Genomic DNA, 18,975 nt, shown 5'->3' on the forward strand with positions numbered 1-18,975 from the left:
TATGTGCTGTAAATAACAAATGCTACTATGACACGAATTAGAAACACACACACACACACCCATATATATATATATATATATATATATATATATATATATATGAAAAAACGATGAAAGATCGAGATTGTTAAAAAAAATGAAGATGTACATCACTTGAGGGATCCGTACATTGGTGTGTGACCCGCGCCATGTCTACGTGACAGTATTTTCTAGAAGGAAGAAGTTTGCTTGGCCGGTCCGCTGGATTCAGCCTGCAGGTCTGGTGTATTCTTGTAGAGAAGCCGTCGTCTTTGACCTGTTCCCGTCTGTAAGCCAGCAGTGATGGACAGGCGTCCCTGGGGAGGTGCTCCGAGAATCTATCCGTCCCGGAGACTTCAGACTAAGTTTAAGCGCCAGGAAGCAGAGTCGTCTGTGGAACGGGGCCACCGTCGATACCACTATGGCGAAAGTGCCGGGGCGGAGCACTTGAAGCTAGTGATCCATTCATGTTTTTTCTGCACCCAAGAGCGGGAATGTGGAAGAAACTACTAGTCACGGCTCTTAGACCGTTGTTTGTTTGTGCTGTGCCTTCACGCCCTGGGGACCAGGGGTAGAACACGCACTGTCTGGGCTACTGTGCAAGCTCCAAGTAGAACCTGCTGCCCGGGGATAGCCTAACTGACGCCTGTGGTTGCGGTCCCTGCCAGCAGCTGTAATGATGCCCTCAAAAGCAAGTCTTCAGTTTCAGTTTTAATGCTGTATGCGGAGACGACAGATGCTGACGTCACGTCGCTGCTATGTAAAATTACATAGTAATGATATGAATATGGTTCTTTGGGTCACATTGCTTTATATTTCAAAGTGCACAGTACATTGGATGTCACACACGTGACGAGGTTCTAATTTCTGAAGCTCTTGGGATGATTTTTTGTAGCTGCCTTAAAAGTTGGTTTATTTGCGACTGCACGTCTCTTGTACTGTTAGCAAAGGCCACAGAGACACGTTTCGCATTGTTCTAATCGTCAAATTGCTCGTTTTTGTTCCTGGTCAATCAAATCAGTAGTTACTGCGTTGCACGTGCTTGGTAGACGTTGCACATTGAAGGAGATGCATGTGTACGTCATGTACAGTCTGCACTACGCAGACTAAGGAGAATGCTCCCTTCCCTTCATGTAACATTTCATTCTTTTGAACTGATTCATAAAATGTTAGTTTTTTCTCATTTGGGGTGGGGGCGGGGGGGCTCAACGTCAACCTGACCGGTGCTGAGACTAAGGGGCAGATTTATGTCGGACTTGTGCCACGTTTACGCCGCCGTTGCGTCACGCAACGGCGCGGAAATGTGGCGCATCCCTGTGACCTATTTACAACGTGACGCATCTAGGCAGATGCGTCACGTTGTAAAGCCCTGCGCCACATGAAACCTGCGTCAGGTTTCATGTGGGCGTTCTGTCGCAGGGTGGGCGTTCCCTCGTAGGAAAGCCCTGTAAAACTGACGCAGTGAAATCTACAAGATTTCACTGAGTCAGTTTTACGACGCAGCTGGGTCAAATCCTTACGCTTGCTTGAAGCAGGCGTAAGGAGTGACGCACCACGTTATGTATGGGTGGCCTCTGTACATTGCAGGAGTTGCGTCGCACTTGCGATGCTACTCCAGCAATGCGCCGCCCGTACACCACAAGATGCGTCACGCATCTGCCCTTCCTTGCACCATGGTGCGCCGCATTGTAAATGCGGCGCATCTGTGGTGCCGCAGGGAGGGAATTGCGTGACGCATCAGTTCTGGCGCATCCCTGCTGATTTGCAGAGATGCGCCAGAACTCATAAATCTGCCCCTAAATGTTTTAACAATGCTTGCCTTTTGCTCCATTGAGAGTGAGACTGTGACAAGATTTCATTCCAGAGTCCCACATTTAGCAGCCCCAGGCAGGCGAAGTCGCACAGGTGACATTTCCAGTCTGCAGGCGAAGGCCCATAATTCTCTTCTCCGCACGCCCCATCTTCTTGTAATCGATGTAAAACACATTATCATGTGTGTTGGTATTTGAAGGTCGCACACTAGACATGCTCTGTAGCTGACAGCAGTTTCCCTGCTGAATAAGGCCTGGCTGGCGTTGATATTTTCTGACCTGTTTTTTTCTGGTATGTTCCATTATTCTGCTTTCTGTTGGGGAAATTCCACTAGACAGAACATACTTGAGGGCGAAAGTGTAACCAAACCTCCCCCTATTTAGGGTCTGACTACATTATGGGTTCCGGAGTAGCGTTCTACTCGCCAAATAAGCTCTTCAACACCCCATCAGGGTAAAAACGCTTTATATATATATGCAAACCTTTCCCCCTCTTCTATCCCTCCACTACCCTTCTCAATCCAAATAACTGACCAACAACATATCCACCACTCAAATTACTTTCACATTTCACTATAGTAATTCACCACTAATCCTTTATGGGTTCCGGAGTAGCTTGCTACTCGCCGAAAAAGCACTTTGACGCCTCATCAGGGTAGTAAGAGCTATATAAATGCAATTACAATTCAATACAATTCTTGTCCATGCTAATGGTTGCTCCAGTACTCTTGGTTCCGAGGCTGGAAATAGCAGCAGTATTTATTGTTCCCTGATTTGAAGCCCCTAGCGGCTATTGACTACAGATGTGTGGGATGCCATTGCATTTAATTTTCCAGTGTAGGAAGTAGCTCTATTTATTGTACCTCAAGAGCATGCACCAGTTTTAATTATACACCACCAGAATGAACTGCCATTTATTGTACCCTAGCAGAATACACAAGCGTCCACCTCTGCCCGGCAGGACGCATGAGAATTTTCCCTCCCACAGGAGAATTCAGCATCCCTTTCCTCCCTCAGCAGAGTGCGCCGGTTTTTACTGAAACCCAGAAGGATGGGCCCCCATCCCCTGCCCATTAGCAGGATGTACCATTCTCTATTGTGCTGAAAACCAGAGCACAACTCCTACAAAAATAGTGGGGCGTCTAATTAGCATGTGTCATGAAGTATGATTGTAACTATAAATATACCCATAATTTGTTTAGCCATATCAAAACCAAAGTTTATCTGTCAATGCAAAGTAGTGAATGTTTTAGACCGTAAGCACGTCTACATTTAAGTTATAACCTTTGTCTTTATAAACTTATATTCATTTAGACTAGACAGATTCGTGTACTTTATGTAAAAATATGGAACTAATGTTTACATATTTTGTTTACACATTCTTAACGTTGTCATGTATATCCAGACCTAATGATGTTGGTATTTTGGGTGACATATGATGTTAAAGGAAATTATTTGCTTCACATTAAAATGTGACAAGGTACATGAAGTTCATGACCTTATGTGACCTCCTGACTGCAGTTACGCTTTACAAACAAAACATTTGTGAAGGTTTTTAAGTCACAGGTTTAATTTCTGTGTAGCAATGTGCATTTGAGTTCTGAAATGACTGAAAAGGAAAACATGCATGGAGCTTGGTAGTTACATCATCAAACTGGCTTTAAAGAGTAAATGAAATGGGCAGGGTGAGGTGTATTTTTTTCTATTTGGTCTAAATTGCTGGAAAACATTTTGTTACTAATATAACATAAGCGTAGGGTGGCCTTTGGTTCCACCACTGCAAAGTATTACACCCTCACCTCATGCTATTGGCTAGTTGGTATGTCATTCCACCTCCTTTGGGGTCCTTGCATAGCTATGCGTGAGGGACTATTGTAGAATATTTATGTGATATATACATTCCACACTTAAATTAACAACTTTCTTCGTTTTTTTAACTGCAGTTATTGTCTTTGCCAGGGCACGAGGCTGACCCTAAGATGGTTGGCTATTGTGTTTTACTTGAAAATGTCCTTAATCCGAGGTTGCCACCCCAAAATCTTAATTCAACGAGGCTTCTGGTGTCTATCTCCCTTATATTATGCCTGAGTCCCAGTCCTGCACTACTGTCACCAAGTGCGAGACCCGGGGCTCCCCACTCAATGTTAGGCCAAGTAAGGAAACCATTTGAGATAGCCCTGCTCACCCCCTTAGTAGCTTGGCACGAGCAGCCAGACCTATCTCCAAGGCACATGTGTTCTGTATTTTAAACCACACCCACAGCAACCCCCTGGTGACACCACAAATGGACTACACACAAGTTTAATAAAAACAAGTATAAACTTTATACAAAAAAGATATACGATCAGACCACACGATACATAAGCCAACATAGAATAAAGGGTAATATTCGTTCTGGCTGGCTGGTAGGTTCAAATCCCAACCACCGCTTTCAAAATGCTACAATGGTCGTAATGCTAGAATTACACATGGTGCAATGGACAAACAATAGTGCACTGTGTAACAATACAGTCCTGTGCGGGGAAAAGGAGAAATAATACAATGCGTAACATTACACCCCGGTACCTGCAATGGGAGAAATAATGCAATGCGTGCTGCTACATTCATGTACTGCGCAATGAAGGAATAATGCAATGCGTTACACCCCAATCACGTACTTTGCAATGAAGAAATAATGCAATGCGGGCCGCTACAATCATGTACATTGCAATTAAGGAATAATGCAATGCGTAACTACAAACATGTACTTTGAAATGAAGAAATAATGCAATGCGGGCTGCTACACTCCTGTACTTGGCAAGGGAGAAATAATGAAATGCGTAGCGCTACAATCGTGTACTTCGTTAGGCAATAACAATGTCCGGCATCATAAGACAGTCTGGCAGTTTGTTAGCAGCAATATTGGCAATGTGTATTATGACAATCAGCCTCTTTGATAACAGTTGCCCCCCCACACAGTTCAATGATGATACAGAGTCCAGCTTCTTAATCTGGCCCCTGTACAGCCACTCCTTTCGTCTGTACAGGCCCCACTCTGAGCCGAAGCAAACGCTCACGTCGTCAGTAGGACTGGGAGGCCGAGAGAGTGGCCCTTTGAGCCCGTACCCTGCCCAGTTAGTAATCCACGTTACCTGGGGGTGCGACCCCACTCTCTTCTCCTTCTTCCCCAAACTGGGCCTTCCGTGCAGATCTCTCTCAAAGGCCTCAGCAGCTCGGCCTGGCAGCTCAGCTCCTGCGGGGCTGCTGGTCTGGGCAGCGACTGTTAGGAAAGTCTCCGGTGGCCGCAGGGCAACGTACCCCATGCCCCTGAGATTACTTTTACTCCGGGTGCACGTTCAGCACTGCACCATCCGGTTTTCTTCTGGCACAAAGCCACACACACACAATGCTGCATGTCAACTCCGAGTGCACGCTCACCAGGAGCTCCTTCCTGCGGTCTCAGTTGGCACCAAGACACGTACACCACGCTGCAGAGACTCACTTTCTTCCGGTGCACACGATGATCAGCCGATCACCTCCACAGTCCCAGGTTGCACCAACGCACGCACACTGCTTTACTGAGACTTACTCCAACTCCGGTGCCCCGATATCCGGGCGCTCTTCACCAGTGCCTTCGGCTGCACCATGACATGCTCACCATGTCCGAACCTCACTTCTCCTCTGGTGCACTTGATGACCTGGCGCTCTTCACCAAAGCCTTTGATGCACCCCGACACGCACCCTGCACGTCCGGGACTCACTCCACTTCCAATGCACACGTTGGTCAGGCGCTCCTCACCAATGCCTCCCGTGCACCATGACATGCACCCTGCGCGTCTGAGACTCACATCACCTCCGGTGCACACACTGACCAGGCGCTCCTCACCATCTATCTCTGTTCGACCTGAGTTGGGTGGCAGTCAGTATTTGTGTATTCCCTCTAGATAGCCACACACAAAGGGAGCTTAGGTGTGACTTGATGGGCATCCTGGTTGATATAATGGAGGAGCTGGCCACAGCCTCACACTTACACCTGAATAGGCTCTGTCTTGTCCCCACACAAAAGGCTGCACACCCCCTCACACATACACCTGAAAAGTCTGTGTCCTGACCACAGAAGAAGGACTGCATAACCCCCTGTAGTGAGTCTGGAGCCAAGGCAGGAAGGGATGACATCTGTGCACTTCAAAGCCCTTCTGTGAAGTCTCATCCACTTGAAAGGCATCACTGGGTATAAGTCCTTTGACACCATGACTTTAGTACACTTCTGGACCTGAGAGATTATACCAGGAAGAAGGACTTCTGTGCTACTGAAGGACTGCCACTGAGCTGGATTGCTGCTTTGCTAGAATCCTGACTTGCTATGCTGCCTGCTGTTCCTCTGCCTGGGTAAAAAGGAATGGACCTACATCACTTGAGTCCAGGGTGCCTCCAAGGGCTTGCTGACTTGCCTCCTGTTTTGAAGTCTCAGGGACAAAAAATACTTCCTACTTACCTGCTTCTAACAGCTGGACTCTGCTATCTGTGAGTCTGCCCTGCCCAGTGATGCCACCCCAGTCATGGGCCCTTGGAAGTGAGGCCTAAGGTGCTTCTTCGGCCAACCCTCACATCCTCTTCAGAACCAGCACATCTTTGCTTTTGCGTTGATTGGAACCAGCACATCCCCATTGTGCCATTGAACGGACCTGGTGCATCACTTTCGGAACCAGCGGATTGCTCGCAGAATCAATGAATCCTCTGCTACAGGAGCAGAACCAATGCATCGCCTTTGGGAACAGTGCATCATCCTTGGAACTGATGCATCGGTGACTTTGCATAGGCAAAACGGGCCCATCTCCTGTTTTGAGACCGACCAAATGCATGGCCTCAGCTGCACTCTGCATTACCCTCGACATCGACTTTAACCAGAAACAAGGTACTTTTGTGTAGAGGCCTAAGTGGGTCCTTGTATCAAGCCCGTGCTCCAGCACAGGGGGCTTGAACTTTTGTCTTTTCCCCTATACAGCACAATCAGATATCCCAAACAGGCGCTTATTGCTTCTAGGTGCTATTTTACAGTTTATTCTTTAAAAATTCATATCTCAAGTTCTACTTTGTTGGATTTTCGTTATTTTTGGTCTTGTTTATTTGATAAAATTAAACCTCTAATTTTCTAACCTGGTGTGGAGTTTTTTTTGTGGTGTTTTTACTGTGTTACTGCCTGACTGCTCTATGCCAAGCTACCAGAAAGTGAGCACAGGATAATTTAGGGTGTATTTGTGACTTACCCTGAATAGGATTGTGGTTCCTGTTTGACAGGTTGCATACCTCCGCCAACCAGAATCCCAATTTCTAAAACCACGTTTTTCATAAAAGCAAGTATTTGACTGCATAATCACCTTATTGCAGTTACTGTTTGTACTTTGAGCCATGTACCTGTGTATGTTTCACACCTCCCTCCTGCTCTATCACTGAAAATCAAGTGATGAAAGGGATAGCACTTGACACAGTTACTCAGGACCCATAGCAGGTTGGAGCGGGTATATGAGGAGTAAAAGGCTCCACCCTTACAGACGAGCCCAGTAATTCCTGCTTACACCCAAGACTTTCCAAAAGGGGGTTTAACTCTTAGATTGTTCTCTCAGAGCTGTGTCTATTGGCATCCCTTGGCCTACGGTGCCATGCCAATCTCTCGGATTAGTTGATGGTCTCTGCTCCTGACCAATTTCTGTCTTACTCTATCCGCTGCTGATACCTAAATTTCACAGGGTGTATCTTGAGACTTTGAGTCTAACTAAGCCTGTCTAATGGTGTATTTTTTCTAAATCTGCCACCTGTCTCTGTTGTCCTGTACTGAAGCCCAATGTTCTCTCACTTTGTCAGATACGGGCTGCTGTTCAAGGGTACTTCTTAAAGTGCTTCGTAAGAGCTGCCATTCTTGGTATTTCACAGTAATAATAACAGGAATAGTGGAGTTTCTAAAGCACGTAGCAACTCCCCTGTGCTCCCCCACTAACAAATACTAACAGATCAATTCTGTCTGAATAGCCAAGCTTACATTTTTTACAAAAAACAAGGAGTCCTGAAGGGGCTTGTTGGACAGAGAGAGGCAGCGAAGGCCACAATTCTGAAGCTAGAAAGCTAAAAGACCTGCCCCAAGGTGCACTCTTCTAACTTTTGAAATGCAAACCCTCCTAGCCCCTGAAGATCTGAGATTCCTCAGAGGGGTATTGGGTTGGATGGAAGGATGTAGGTACTGAGGGCCAATATTTGTCAACGCTTTATAGCAGTAGCATGAAGCCTTGAATGGTATCCTCTGCTTCACAGAAAGTCGGAGCAGCTTAACAAGTGAAGATCCGCTGGAGACCCTTGGAAGATTGAGTAGCAGACGAACCGTCGCATTCTGCCACTTCGGGTCACATCATGCGAGACTGTGACACATCCAGGTACAACACGTTACAGTTGTCTAGCCTCGATATGATTGAAGCATGAACCTCCGTTTTCTTTACAGATTCTGGGAGCCGGTCCAGGATATCTTTCAGGGTCTTGAGGATTCTGAAGCATTTCCCAGCCAACGCTATGATTTGGCTGTCAAAAGACATCTTCTAGTCAAACCAAATGCCCAGGTTATTAACCGTAGGCTTGGGGCTGGGTTTCAGGCAGCCAAGAAGTGGACCAGATGTTGAGTTATTTGTCCAGGATCAATACCTCTGTCTTCCCTGCATTCAACTTTAAATAGGTTTGCTCCATCCACCCAGTCAGCTCCTCCAGACACAACAGTGGAGCTATCTGTTCCCCAGTGTTGAGGGTAGGATGGATGAGAGTATAAAGTTACAATGTCAACAAGTGTCTCCCAACCACTACCCTCTCCCACACAGGTCCAATATGTGTGCTCTTTAACAGTGTGTCTTGATCTTTACAATAAAGCACTCTCTTGATTAACATGAGTGATAGTATTTGCCCTCATTTTTTATTTGTGAAATGGTGCTTATCTTGAATGTTCATTAGAGTACGAGGCTGAGAGAGAGCAAGGAATAGTGTTAACTGTAAGCGCTTGTGTGAGTTGGTCTTTACCCTGTGTTATGTCTTTTAAGTGCCTGTGATTATGAAGCTATGTTTACCTTTACATTTTTCAATGTTCTATGCAGTGTAATTTTAAAGTCCCATAGTCTTGGGAATTGTATCATGTGATGGGTCTAACATCGAAACTAAGGTTTCTGTAAACTACGGAACATAATCAATAAACTCTAACATTGCTATGTCAGTAAAATCATCTACGTGTAAGAAAGCCAGAAATTGTCTTGCATTAAACCTTTTACAAACTATCCACGTGAAATTTGAGATTTACAAGGAAAGCCTTTTATCAAAGATTATGTAGGCTCTAGGTGGAAGCTTTCTCTCGAATGATGCTGCAGATGTCGGGTGTTGGACTAGGCCCTTTCTGCAGGGTCATCCCCAAACTTTTTGTCTTTAGGACACTGTGCACTTTACGACTGGTAACCATTGTTTACCACTGCCAACTAGTGCTAAAGTGCTTGTGCTCTCACCTTTAAACATAGTAAAATTGGCTTACACCCAATTGGCACATTAAATTAATTTGTAATTTCCTAGTAAATTGGTACTACATGTGCCCAGAACCTATGAATTAAATGCTGCTTGTGGGCCCACAAAAATAGAATTTTTGCCTATTGAAAACACGTTTAATTGTTTGCTGATTGATAACATGTTGTTTATTGCTGACTCAGTTATGATCTTTTTCCATCTCTCACATAACAGTTACCCCTGATGAAGGGGTTGCCCTGAAATGCATTGTGTTCCTTTTTAATATATGTAAGTTACATCTACGGTAGACCATGAACAGCCCATAGAGCAGTGCACAGTGTATTTAACCGCATGCGTGCGGGCGGAATTCCGCTCGCACGCTGAGAATTTGTAAAGCCCATTATTCATGACGAGCTGGGCTCGTCATGAGCGTGCGAGGAGGCTACCTCATGACGAACCCAGCTCGTCATGAGCGTCGAAGGGGTTAAAAAGCTAGGTATGTACGTTTAACTTATATAGGTTTTGGTAGTGAAAAACTCTCAAATTAGTTTTTCACTACAACAAGGCTTACCTCTCCCATAGGATAACATTGAATTTTTCCTAGACATAAGGGTGATAAATGCCCGGGTTTAACTTGGCCCTTTCTATTCATGAGGTTGGTACTTATATAAAACAGTAGTGCTCCAAGGAAGGCGAAATCACCCAACCTCCTTATTCAAGACTCATAGGTCTTAAAACATGTAGAAAGTTCAAATCCCAAGCACATAATTATTACAAATCATAGATAAAACAAAAGATTTCGTAAATCACAATTGAATCACAATTCTCTTTCTCTTCGTTCAAACATTTATTTTCTTTATAGCCAGCCAACACGTGTTTTGTCGTATGGGGTGTCCCCAACGACTTCTTCAGGGCCGTCTTCTCTTCAAACGCACATTTATTACTTTCTAGCCGGTAGTACTACCTTCCCGGTGCCTCTTTATGTAAATCACATCAATATCAGTATTCCAGTTGTCTCATGTAGTTCACTACAATCCATGTATATATATATATATCGAACAATTCCAAATATGTAGTGAGGACACTCGGTACGGTCCACCCTTCGTTTGTATCTCACGCCGGATCGTTGACTTTTTTTTTTTTACATTAAATAAGCAATAGCTTTTACTTGGGAGCAGATATGGAGGTCGAGTTTGCTATCTAAAGAATTGCAATTTCAAAACCCTCTTTAATGGTAAAGTCCCAAATCTGAAACTGCTACATATAGAAAATGAATATATGGATACATGGTACGCCATTTTGAATAAGTGTTCCCTTGATCTTATTTTACTTATAGTAGAAGACCTGTCTCAAGTACTCATGAGCTTCGAAGCAGATATAAAAGACTTACAGAACTCTTTATCTCAACGGATGGAGGCAGACAACTGGCAATCCACTCTTGTAGACATTAACAAAAAACTAGACGGTTATGCCAAAGTAATTCATGAACGAAAAACTCGAAAATTCAGTTGTGATACTATCGGCTACAAGTTAGACGAGGTATACACCTGGGCTGAGGTGTATGCACAAAAATGAACCTGACAAAAATCCGGTACCACTTCTTCAGAAGAAAGTGTTCTCTCCATTAATTTGTATTGTCAACGCTCCGCCCATCATCCCGTTTGGTTTTTCTTTGTTCGCCCTAAGTTGGCAGGGTATGCTCAGACGTGAGTCCCTTGCTCACTTTGCCACTGGATTCAAGCAAGCCCGGCTTAAGACGGCTGTAATGCCAGAAACCGGTCCTGGGAAGCTTGATTCCGGTCCAGGGAAGACATGGCTTGGCAGCTCGGGCTGGACTGTTCCCATGAGGCACAGGGTCAGACGGATTTGCATATGGCCATGTCTGAACTGGGGTGGCGGAGTGAGCTAAAGAACGGTGATGGATTAAACCCAGATCAGTTGACTGGGGTAAGTGTTGGTATTGTCAATGCTCCGTCCATCATCCCCTTTGGTTTTTCTAGGCAGGTTATTAACCCACCCGAATCTTGCAATCTCTGAAATATATCCCTGCGAATATATTCCACTGACGATTTAAGCCTTATGGCTTACAATGTATTATTGTTTATTACATTCTTGCTAACTTTATTTGTTTCGCTTAAGTAATACTAAAAGCCTTCAGTTCAGTATTGTATTTTACTATTGCGTCATACCAGAATTTACAATGTAATTGACTGCATCTGACAGTTTACGATATATAATATATGTATTTTCTGTTCCTCTACATGGGTCTATCGACTTTGATTATACTCACTTTATTATTCCCAACACTAGCTCACAACAGGCACTTCCCTAACTGGCCCTGTTTCTATTTCCATTAACAATACGTAGAGCATGTATATTCATTGCTACATGGATTTCCTGCACTCTAGGAGAGGGTCCTCGCTCGACTTCTCGGTTGGTAAACTGTAGTGGAAGGCACTATCGGGTAAGCCTGGTATTGAGTTTCACTCTTGCAACGCACTAACTAGTTTATTTGTATCGGTCATAGAGCGATGCACTTACCCCCCGTTTTCTTTTCCCTTACAGCCTCTTTTTTACCACTATTTACATAGTTTTCCGTCCATTCACCTTCGACCTTAAGGTAATTACTTTTCTTATACTTTAGAAACACAGTCTAGCCTTTGGGACATTTCACAGTACTTCACTAGACTATCCTTACAGTCTTACTATCTTTTACAGTTGTCAACGGTTGGAGTCGCAAATTTCCAACTAGTTAAACTCTTTACAAAGAGTAAAGGTACCTCTTTTAATAGGATCTGATCCCTATGGGTCAGAGCACATACCCTTCCAACGCACTATTCTCGTTTCACAAGCCTATATTATTGACACTCTAATCACACGACACTTTAAGAACATCGTTACAACATTCCTCCTCTGATTCAAGCACCCCACGAGGGAAGTAGACTGAAGAACTTCACATTGATATTGTTTCCGCACTTTTGGCCACTATCTTTCTGGTTTTCAACAGACTTTAATATTACCGTATGAGCCACACCTGAAGCCCTGTTTGCTTGATTAAATGAGCACTAAAATAAGATAAGTGGCATGTTGATTATAGTTCAGTAGATTATTTGTGAAGATTTTCATTGTTACTATTGATATTGTAGATTCCCCTGAAGAAGGGCAGATTTTCGCCCAAAATGCATTAGGAAATGAAATCATTACTGTCATCTGATTTACAATCGCTTCATGTTTGAAACCATTCTGCTACCGATTGAATAAACGCTAGATATTGAGCATTTTCTTTGGTTGTTACGTTTCAGCGATGGATTGAATACTTTTGTTAATACCATTGTTGATGGAACTGATTCTTGGATTACTTGTTTGTAAAAGTCATTAATTACTAAGGAATTTTGTTACTTGGATAGTACACTTTAAACAAAGTGACACCCCAGTAGTGCACCCTGAGTTCCCGGGCATGCTTCCAGGCTGATCTCACTTGCGTATAGAAAGTTGGCATTTTTTTGTCCCCACCATTTGGTGGCTGCAACCTGTATCGTACATCACATGACTAGGTGTAGCTGGCAGTTGGTCTTTCTGTATTGCTCCTAGACAGTGAGACAAATGAGGAATAGGTGTTGGTAGGTTGGGCTATCTCTGACTTGATAGGAGGCCGAGATGTTACCTACCACTCGTATACATCACAAAGCCTCTGCCACAGCACACTCAAAGAGGTTGGCACTAGTCTTTTGTGTCCCCAAACAAGCTAGCACCAGGGCAGAGAGGAAGGAAATTCCAAACACCTCTGGGGGTGGAAACCTCCGGAACCTTCGCCTACTTCACAGCTGGCATCAAGTATAAATATTGGCCCATCAGACTCAACTATTCAGTACACCTCTGGACCCGTTTGAGACTCAGCAGGTCTGCTGTGCTGTTCTGCTTGAAGAAGGACTGCTACTCTGCTGTCCTGCTACTCTGCTGCCTCAGAGTAAAGGACTGGATCTGTATCTTTATCATAGGCCACCATAGTGACTCTAAGGGCTAGTTGGCAGGCCTCCTGATCAGTGCCTTAGAGATAGAAAAGGCTCTAACCACCTTTAACCCAGCAGCTGGACTTTGTCCGCTCTGAGTCTTGCCCCCCAAGTGGAGCCAACCCAGTTTTGGACCCTTGGAAGTGGGCTTGAAGGTGCTCTGCCAGCTTGGCAGTGGTTCAGGCAGAACCAAAGCAGCATGACGCATCAACTTGCAGTTCTTCATCTGAACTGCTGCAGGACGCAGCCACCAATGCAAGAGCTCCACAGCCCATCGTAGCTTCTGCTACACCAAGGCTTTACATTTTTACAGAATGTGAGCAAAGCAGGTGAGGTGGTCGGTCAGAAAGTGAAACCCCAAATCCATCCCAGGCTAAGGCAGACAGAGTCCTCTTCTAAAACTAATGAGGGACTTGTACACCCGCATCCACCCCCAACTTCTGCACTGCTCGAAACAAATGTCCAAAACATCATTTCATCGGGACAAATGTATCGCACTTGCACTGTACCCTGTAATAGTGAATAAATGCACTTGTTAACCCCATACATTGTGCGCCTCTATATTGGTATATACTTGCCCCATTACAGTGGCGACAAGGCTGGGAGCTGAGCAGGAAGCAACACCAGGACCCACTGAAGAGCAGACAAGGAGGGAACGTGGAACAGTGACAAGGGGGGCAGAGCACAACAGGAGAGCACGGCAGAGGACTACGCAACAACAGGCAAGCAACCACATGAGAAGCAGTCAAGAGCAGGGGTGAGCTTGCACACCTCTCAAGAAAGAAGGAAGACACCCAATCCCACAGTAAGGGCAGAAGTGAGACCCCAGGGAACAATATACCCAGCACACCCTAGAAATAAGGATTGTGCCAAAGAGGGAAGTAAGCTAAAGAGAGGCACCACCCACGACGGAGGGAACCGACGTCCCACCAGGCACAGCGTCACCCAACCGAAGCACCCACTAGGCAGCCAGGGCCCTGCCGGAACAAGCGCAGCACGGACAGGAGGGTGCCTCGGAGCCCCAACAAGATCAACCGCACCACGGGAGGACAAGCGCGCCAGGCGGTCCACGGGGAGAAGAGACAGCACCAGAAAGACGGGCAGAAATGTGTGCACAGGCGTCTTCGCTTACGACTCCAATCCCGTGCCTACCCAAACCGGGCGAGCCCCTGATGAAGTGAGAAGACTGGAGAGCATACTTTATGAACTACTTGGAAGCTCTGGAGGATGAGAGTGGAGAGGCATTTCCCAGCCGGAGGAGGACGAGAATCTTGCTCCACAACTTAGGTCCGGAAGGAATCAGGGTCTTCCAGAATCTGGTCCTCGCGCAACGACAGGCCGCTGATGATGACGTGTTTCGGCACGCGATAAAATACCTAAACAACCATTACAGACCGGCAGTGTGCACGTCCATAGGCAGATACAATTTCCAGCAGAGGAAACAAACGACGGGGGAGTCCATCGATGACTACGTGGCGGCATTGAGGAAACTAGCGATCACGTGCAAATTTGGGGCCTTGTATGACGAGTTTATCAAAGACCAAATAATCATGCACACGACTAACACAGCGATCCAGGACAAGCTATGGGTGAATGGGGATACTACCCTGAAGGAGGTTATAGCCATGGTAAAAAAGGCAAGCTATCCAAAAGATGTGCGGAAGCCACGAAGAGAGAGAACACCGCGAGGCCCAAGGTCAACAGTGTTGTTGAAGAGGAACCACCGGAAAGAGGCAAAACGACGGTGACGGAAGGGAAAGTGCAAGGGAAATGGACTCCACGTCCCACCCAGGCAAAGCGACCGAACAAGGACGGCACCAACACGTGCTACAGATGCGGGAGCCCATCCCATGCGGCATATGAAAAACGTTGTCCCGCCTTCCGGACGAAATGCATGTATTGCGGAATTGTAGGACACTTTGAAAAGGTTTGTTGTCGCAAAATGAAAAAGCCAACAGTTAAGTACATTGCGCAAGATGAGGGAGCTGACGAAGATGGGGAAGATGAAGACGACAATGTTCTGTGCGTCGAAGAACAAGTGCTGGGCATTGACTGCAGGCGCTCCAGGAAACCACAATGTGACATGGTCATCGGAGGGGTACCAGTCAAGATGGTAGCAGACTCTGGCTCTCCTTACACTATTGTACAATGGACTGTGTGGAGTGAAAGTTTCTAACCTAGCCTGGGATCACACCTTGAGCCTCCAGACATACGTCCCTTCATGTTTAGGGGGGAACCCATTCCGATGGTCGGATATCGACTCCTAAAGTTTGTGTTTAAAGAACGCAGTGCAAACTATATGAGCCTGGGAAGGGTCCCTCGGTGCTGGGATGGATCGACCAAGGCGACTTGGGCATACAATTGAACCCAGGAGGGGACACGCAAGTCCTGATGACCAGCGCAGAGCATCAGCCAAATTTCACAAGAATGAAAAGCGAGTTCCCAACGGTGTTTGGGTGAAAGGTTGGAAGACTAATGAAATTCACACACAGAATTGATCTTAAAGAGAACGTCACACTAGTGGCTCACAAGATGAGGAATATGCCCATAGCGATCAGAGAAGCGGTGCAAAAAGAGCTGTAGAGATTGGAAGACAAGGGGTTCATTGAACCGATAAACCGTTCAATATGGTTGGCCCCGTTGGTGGTGGCGACGAAACCCAACAGCAAGGTTCGCCTGTGCGTGGACTTACGGGAGCTGAACAAATGCATAATCGTGGAGAAGTTCCCTTTACCGAGGATTGAGTAAATGCTAGCAAAAACAAAGGGTATAAAGTGGTTCTCCACCATTGATCTCACGTCTGCATACCACCAGATAGCCTTGCATCACACGAGCCGAAAACTGACATCTTTTATCACGCCCTTCGGATGTTACCAGTTCCGCCGGATGCCATTCGGCCTGGCGTCAGCAGCGGCGGTGTTCCAAAAACTGATGCACAAATTATTTAGAGACATCGAGTGAGTACAATATTTCCAAGACGACATCTTGGTGATGGGTAAGGATAAAACGGACCAAGTCAGGAAGCTGGGGAGAGTGCTGCAAGTACTGGAAAGAAATGGCCTGACAGCTGAATGGGATAAGTGCCGGTTTGGAATAGATAGGCGAGCAAGGCATCACACCCAAACACGCTAATGTCAAGGTGATATATGAAGCACCAGCACCGAAGAACAAGGAGGAAATAGGATCATTCTTAGGGATGGCCGAATACTACTGTAAGTTCGTACAGCACTTCGCCACCAAGACACACCACTTGAGGCTGCTCATACGAGACAAAACAGCCTTTGAATGGACAGGAGAGGCACGAAGACAATTTGAGAGGATTAAGGAAGACATCAGCAAAGCAATCCCTCTACAAGTGTATGATCCACAAGGACAATCCATATTGACCACTGACTTGAGCGAACAAGGACTAGGGGCAGTCCTCATGCAAGAAAGGAAGAATGGAGAGATGGCGACAGTCAGCTTTGCGTCCAGGTCATTGTCACCGACAGAACAGAAATTCAGCATAATAGAAAAAGAGATGCTGGCGGCAGTGTGGGCCATGTGGAAATTCCGCCAATTTTTATGGGGCACGAGGTTCCTACTCAAGACAGACCACAAACCCCTGGTCAAAGTACTCACATCCCACGGTCATGCAAGCGCTACAACCCGGATCGCCAAGATGATGCTGAAGTTGCTAGATTACAGATATGATGTCGAGTACATCCCGGGAACTAAAAACAAGGTGGCAGACTATCTTAGCCGAGCTTCAGCTATGGAGGAAGCACCCACTGTCGCTGACGAGGACGATGTCAGAGTAGCTTTTGCAGAAGACCTGGAAAGAATGATAAGCGGTCAGGAATGGAAACAGGCCTATGACAACGACACAGAGATCGAAGAAATCAAAAGCTTCCTACTGCAAGGATGGCCGGAGAAAAGACACCTGAAGGCGGAACTCAGAAAATTCTTTGAGGTGCGGGAGGAATTGTCCATTGGAGACCAGGGGACATTCCTGTTCAGAGGAGACAAAGTAGCCCCTCCAACATCACTAATACCACATTTGCTAGCGGTGTTGCATGAAGGGCACTTAGGCATCGTGAAGACGAAGTTGAGAACCAAACAAGCGTACTGGTGGCCGGCAATGGACATCCAGATCGAGAGACAAGTACGTGAATGTGACCAGTGCCAAAGAGCGGATAAATCTCAGACCCTACTACGGCCGTCGCTGGGGAAGTTCGACAACCCTACCAACCCTACCAACCCTTGGGAGGAATTATCTATAGACATTCTTGGGCCAGTACTGGATGCATAGGGAACCCCGAAGTACGTGTGTGTTCTCATTGATCGATTTTCAAAGTGGCCAGAGATAGATATACCGGAGGAGATGGACACGGAAACAGTTCTTAGATTCCTGACTGCCACCTTCCTTAGGGAAGGCATTCCCCGCTCCATTCTGAGCGATAACGGGCCTCAATTTACATCGGAAAAGTGGTATCAGTACAAGGCACGGAATGGCATTGGGGTGAAACACACAGCGGTCTACCACCCAGCAGGCAATGAACTAGCCGAAAGGTTTAACCGCGTCATAATGGGCTCCATACAGGCAGCCATAGCGATGGGCAAAGACTGGGAAAAGGAAGTTAGGAGTATGCTGTGGGCCTACTGCATTACGCCCGTTAGCACTGGATACAGTCCATTCCATATTCTAAGGGGATGTGATCCTTTCACCAAAGATAATCTGGCGTGGAAGGGTAAGACGGTCACGAGCAAATGGTCGCCGGCAGTGGTTCAACACAATCTAGAGAGAGCGTAGAGAATATACACTGAGCATTACAATAAGAGACGAAATGTGAAGGATACCATGTTGGAAAAAGGAGAGCGGGTATGAGTCAAACTGGCCCAGTTGAGAAGAAAGGGAGAGAGCAAATATAGCTTGCCCATGCAAGTACAGGAGGTGTATGACAGAGCGGCATTGCTGAGCGACGGAAACGTGTGGTCACAGGATCGCATGGCAAAGTGCAACAAGATACTATAGTGGTCCCGAGAGGATGGGTCCCAGATACCAGAGAACCAAAGTTCACCCGCTGACAGTCAATCACCGTGCGAAAGGGGGAAAGAGATAGGTGCAGAAAGAAGTGGAGCCGATAAGGAAGAGGAAGACAACCCCATCGCAGAGGAACACCCGGAGAAGACTGACAGGACTCCTGAAGTAGGGAGTCCCATGGGAACAGGAAGGAGACAGGAGAACACGGCAGAGGACAGTGAGAAGAGCCTCATCTCAACTCCGGTAAGGCGTACACATGCTGGAAGAAACATAGTGAGACCTGCCAAATACTGAGACTATGAGATGGGTGAAGTGAAGTAACTTTTGCCCTGGAGACCCAGAGACTATTCGTATGTTTGTTGTTGCCGTTTCCCGGCGCTCTCCTGTGAATAGTGGATAAATTCACTTGTTAACCCCATACATTTTGTGCCTCTATATTGGTATATACTTGCCCCATTACATACCCTTTAGTATAGTGTCCACTGTGCACAACTTATTGCACCAAATATGGTACTTTATGGGAAAATCGACCCCGTGACGAAGGCTACTGTATGCCCAAAATTCACTGATATTTTATCATCACAAACTAGTACTCCACCACGGAGAGAAACGG

The 18,975-nt window shown here is 46.1% G+C and overlaps 1 protein-coding gene and 1 long non-coding RNA gene across 2 annotated transcripts in view; one reads left to right on the forward strand and one right to left on the reverse strand.

The window, feature by feature from the left end:
- Positions 1 to 18,975, reverse strand: part of LOC144816056 (uncharacterized) — a 105,483-nt gene that overhangs the window by 47,052 nt on the left and 39,456 nt on the right. The gene's annotated exons all lie outside the window — the stretch shown is intronic.
- Positions 1 to 18,975, forward strand: part of PPFIA2 (PPFI scaffold protein A2) — a 2,034,471-nt gene that overhangs the window by 746 nt on the left and 2,014,750 nt on the right. The gene's annotated exons all lie outside the window — the stretch shown is intronic.

The sequence above is a fragment of the Lissotriton helveticus genome, chromosome 1_1, assembly GCF_964261635.1.
Source record: "Lissotriton helveticus chromosome 1_1, aLisHel1.1, whole genome shotgun sequence".
Classification (NCBI taxonomy): Eukaryota; Metazoa; Chordata; class Amphibia; order Caudata; family Salamandridae; genus Lissotriton; species Lissotriton helveticus.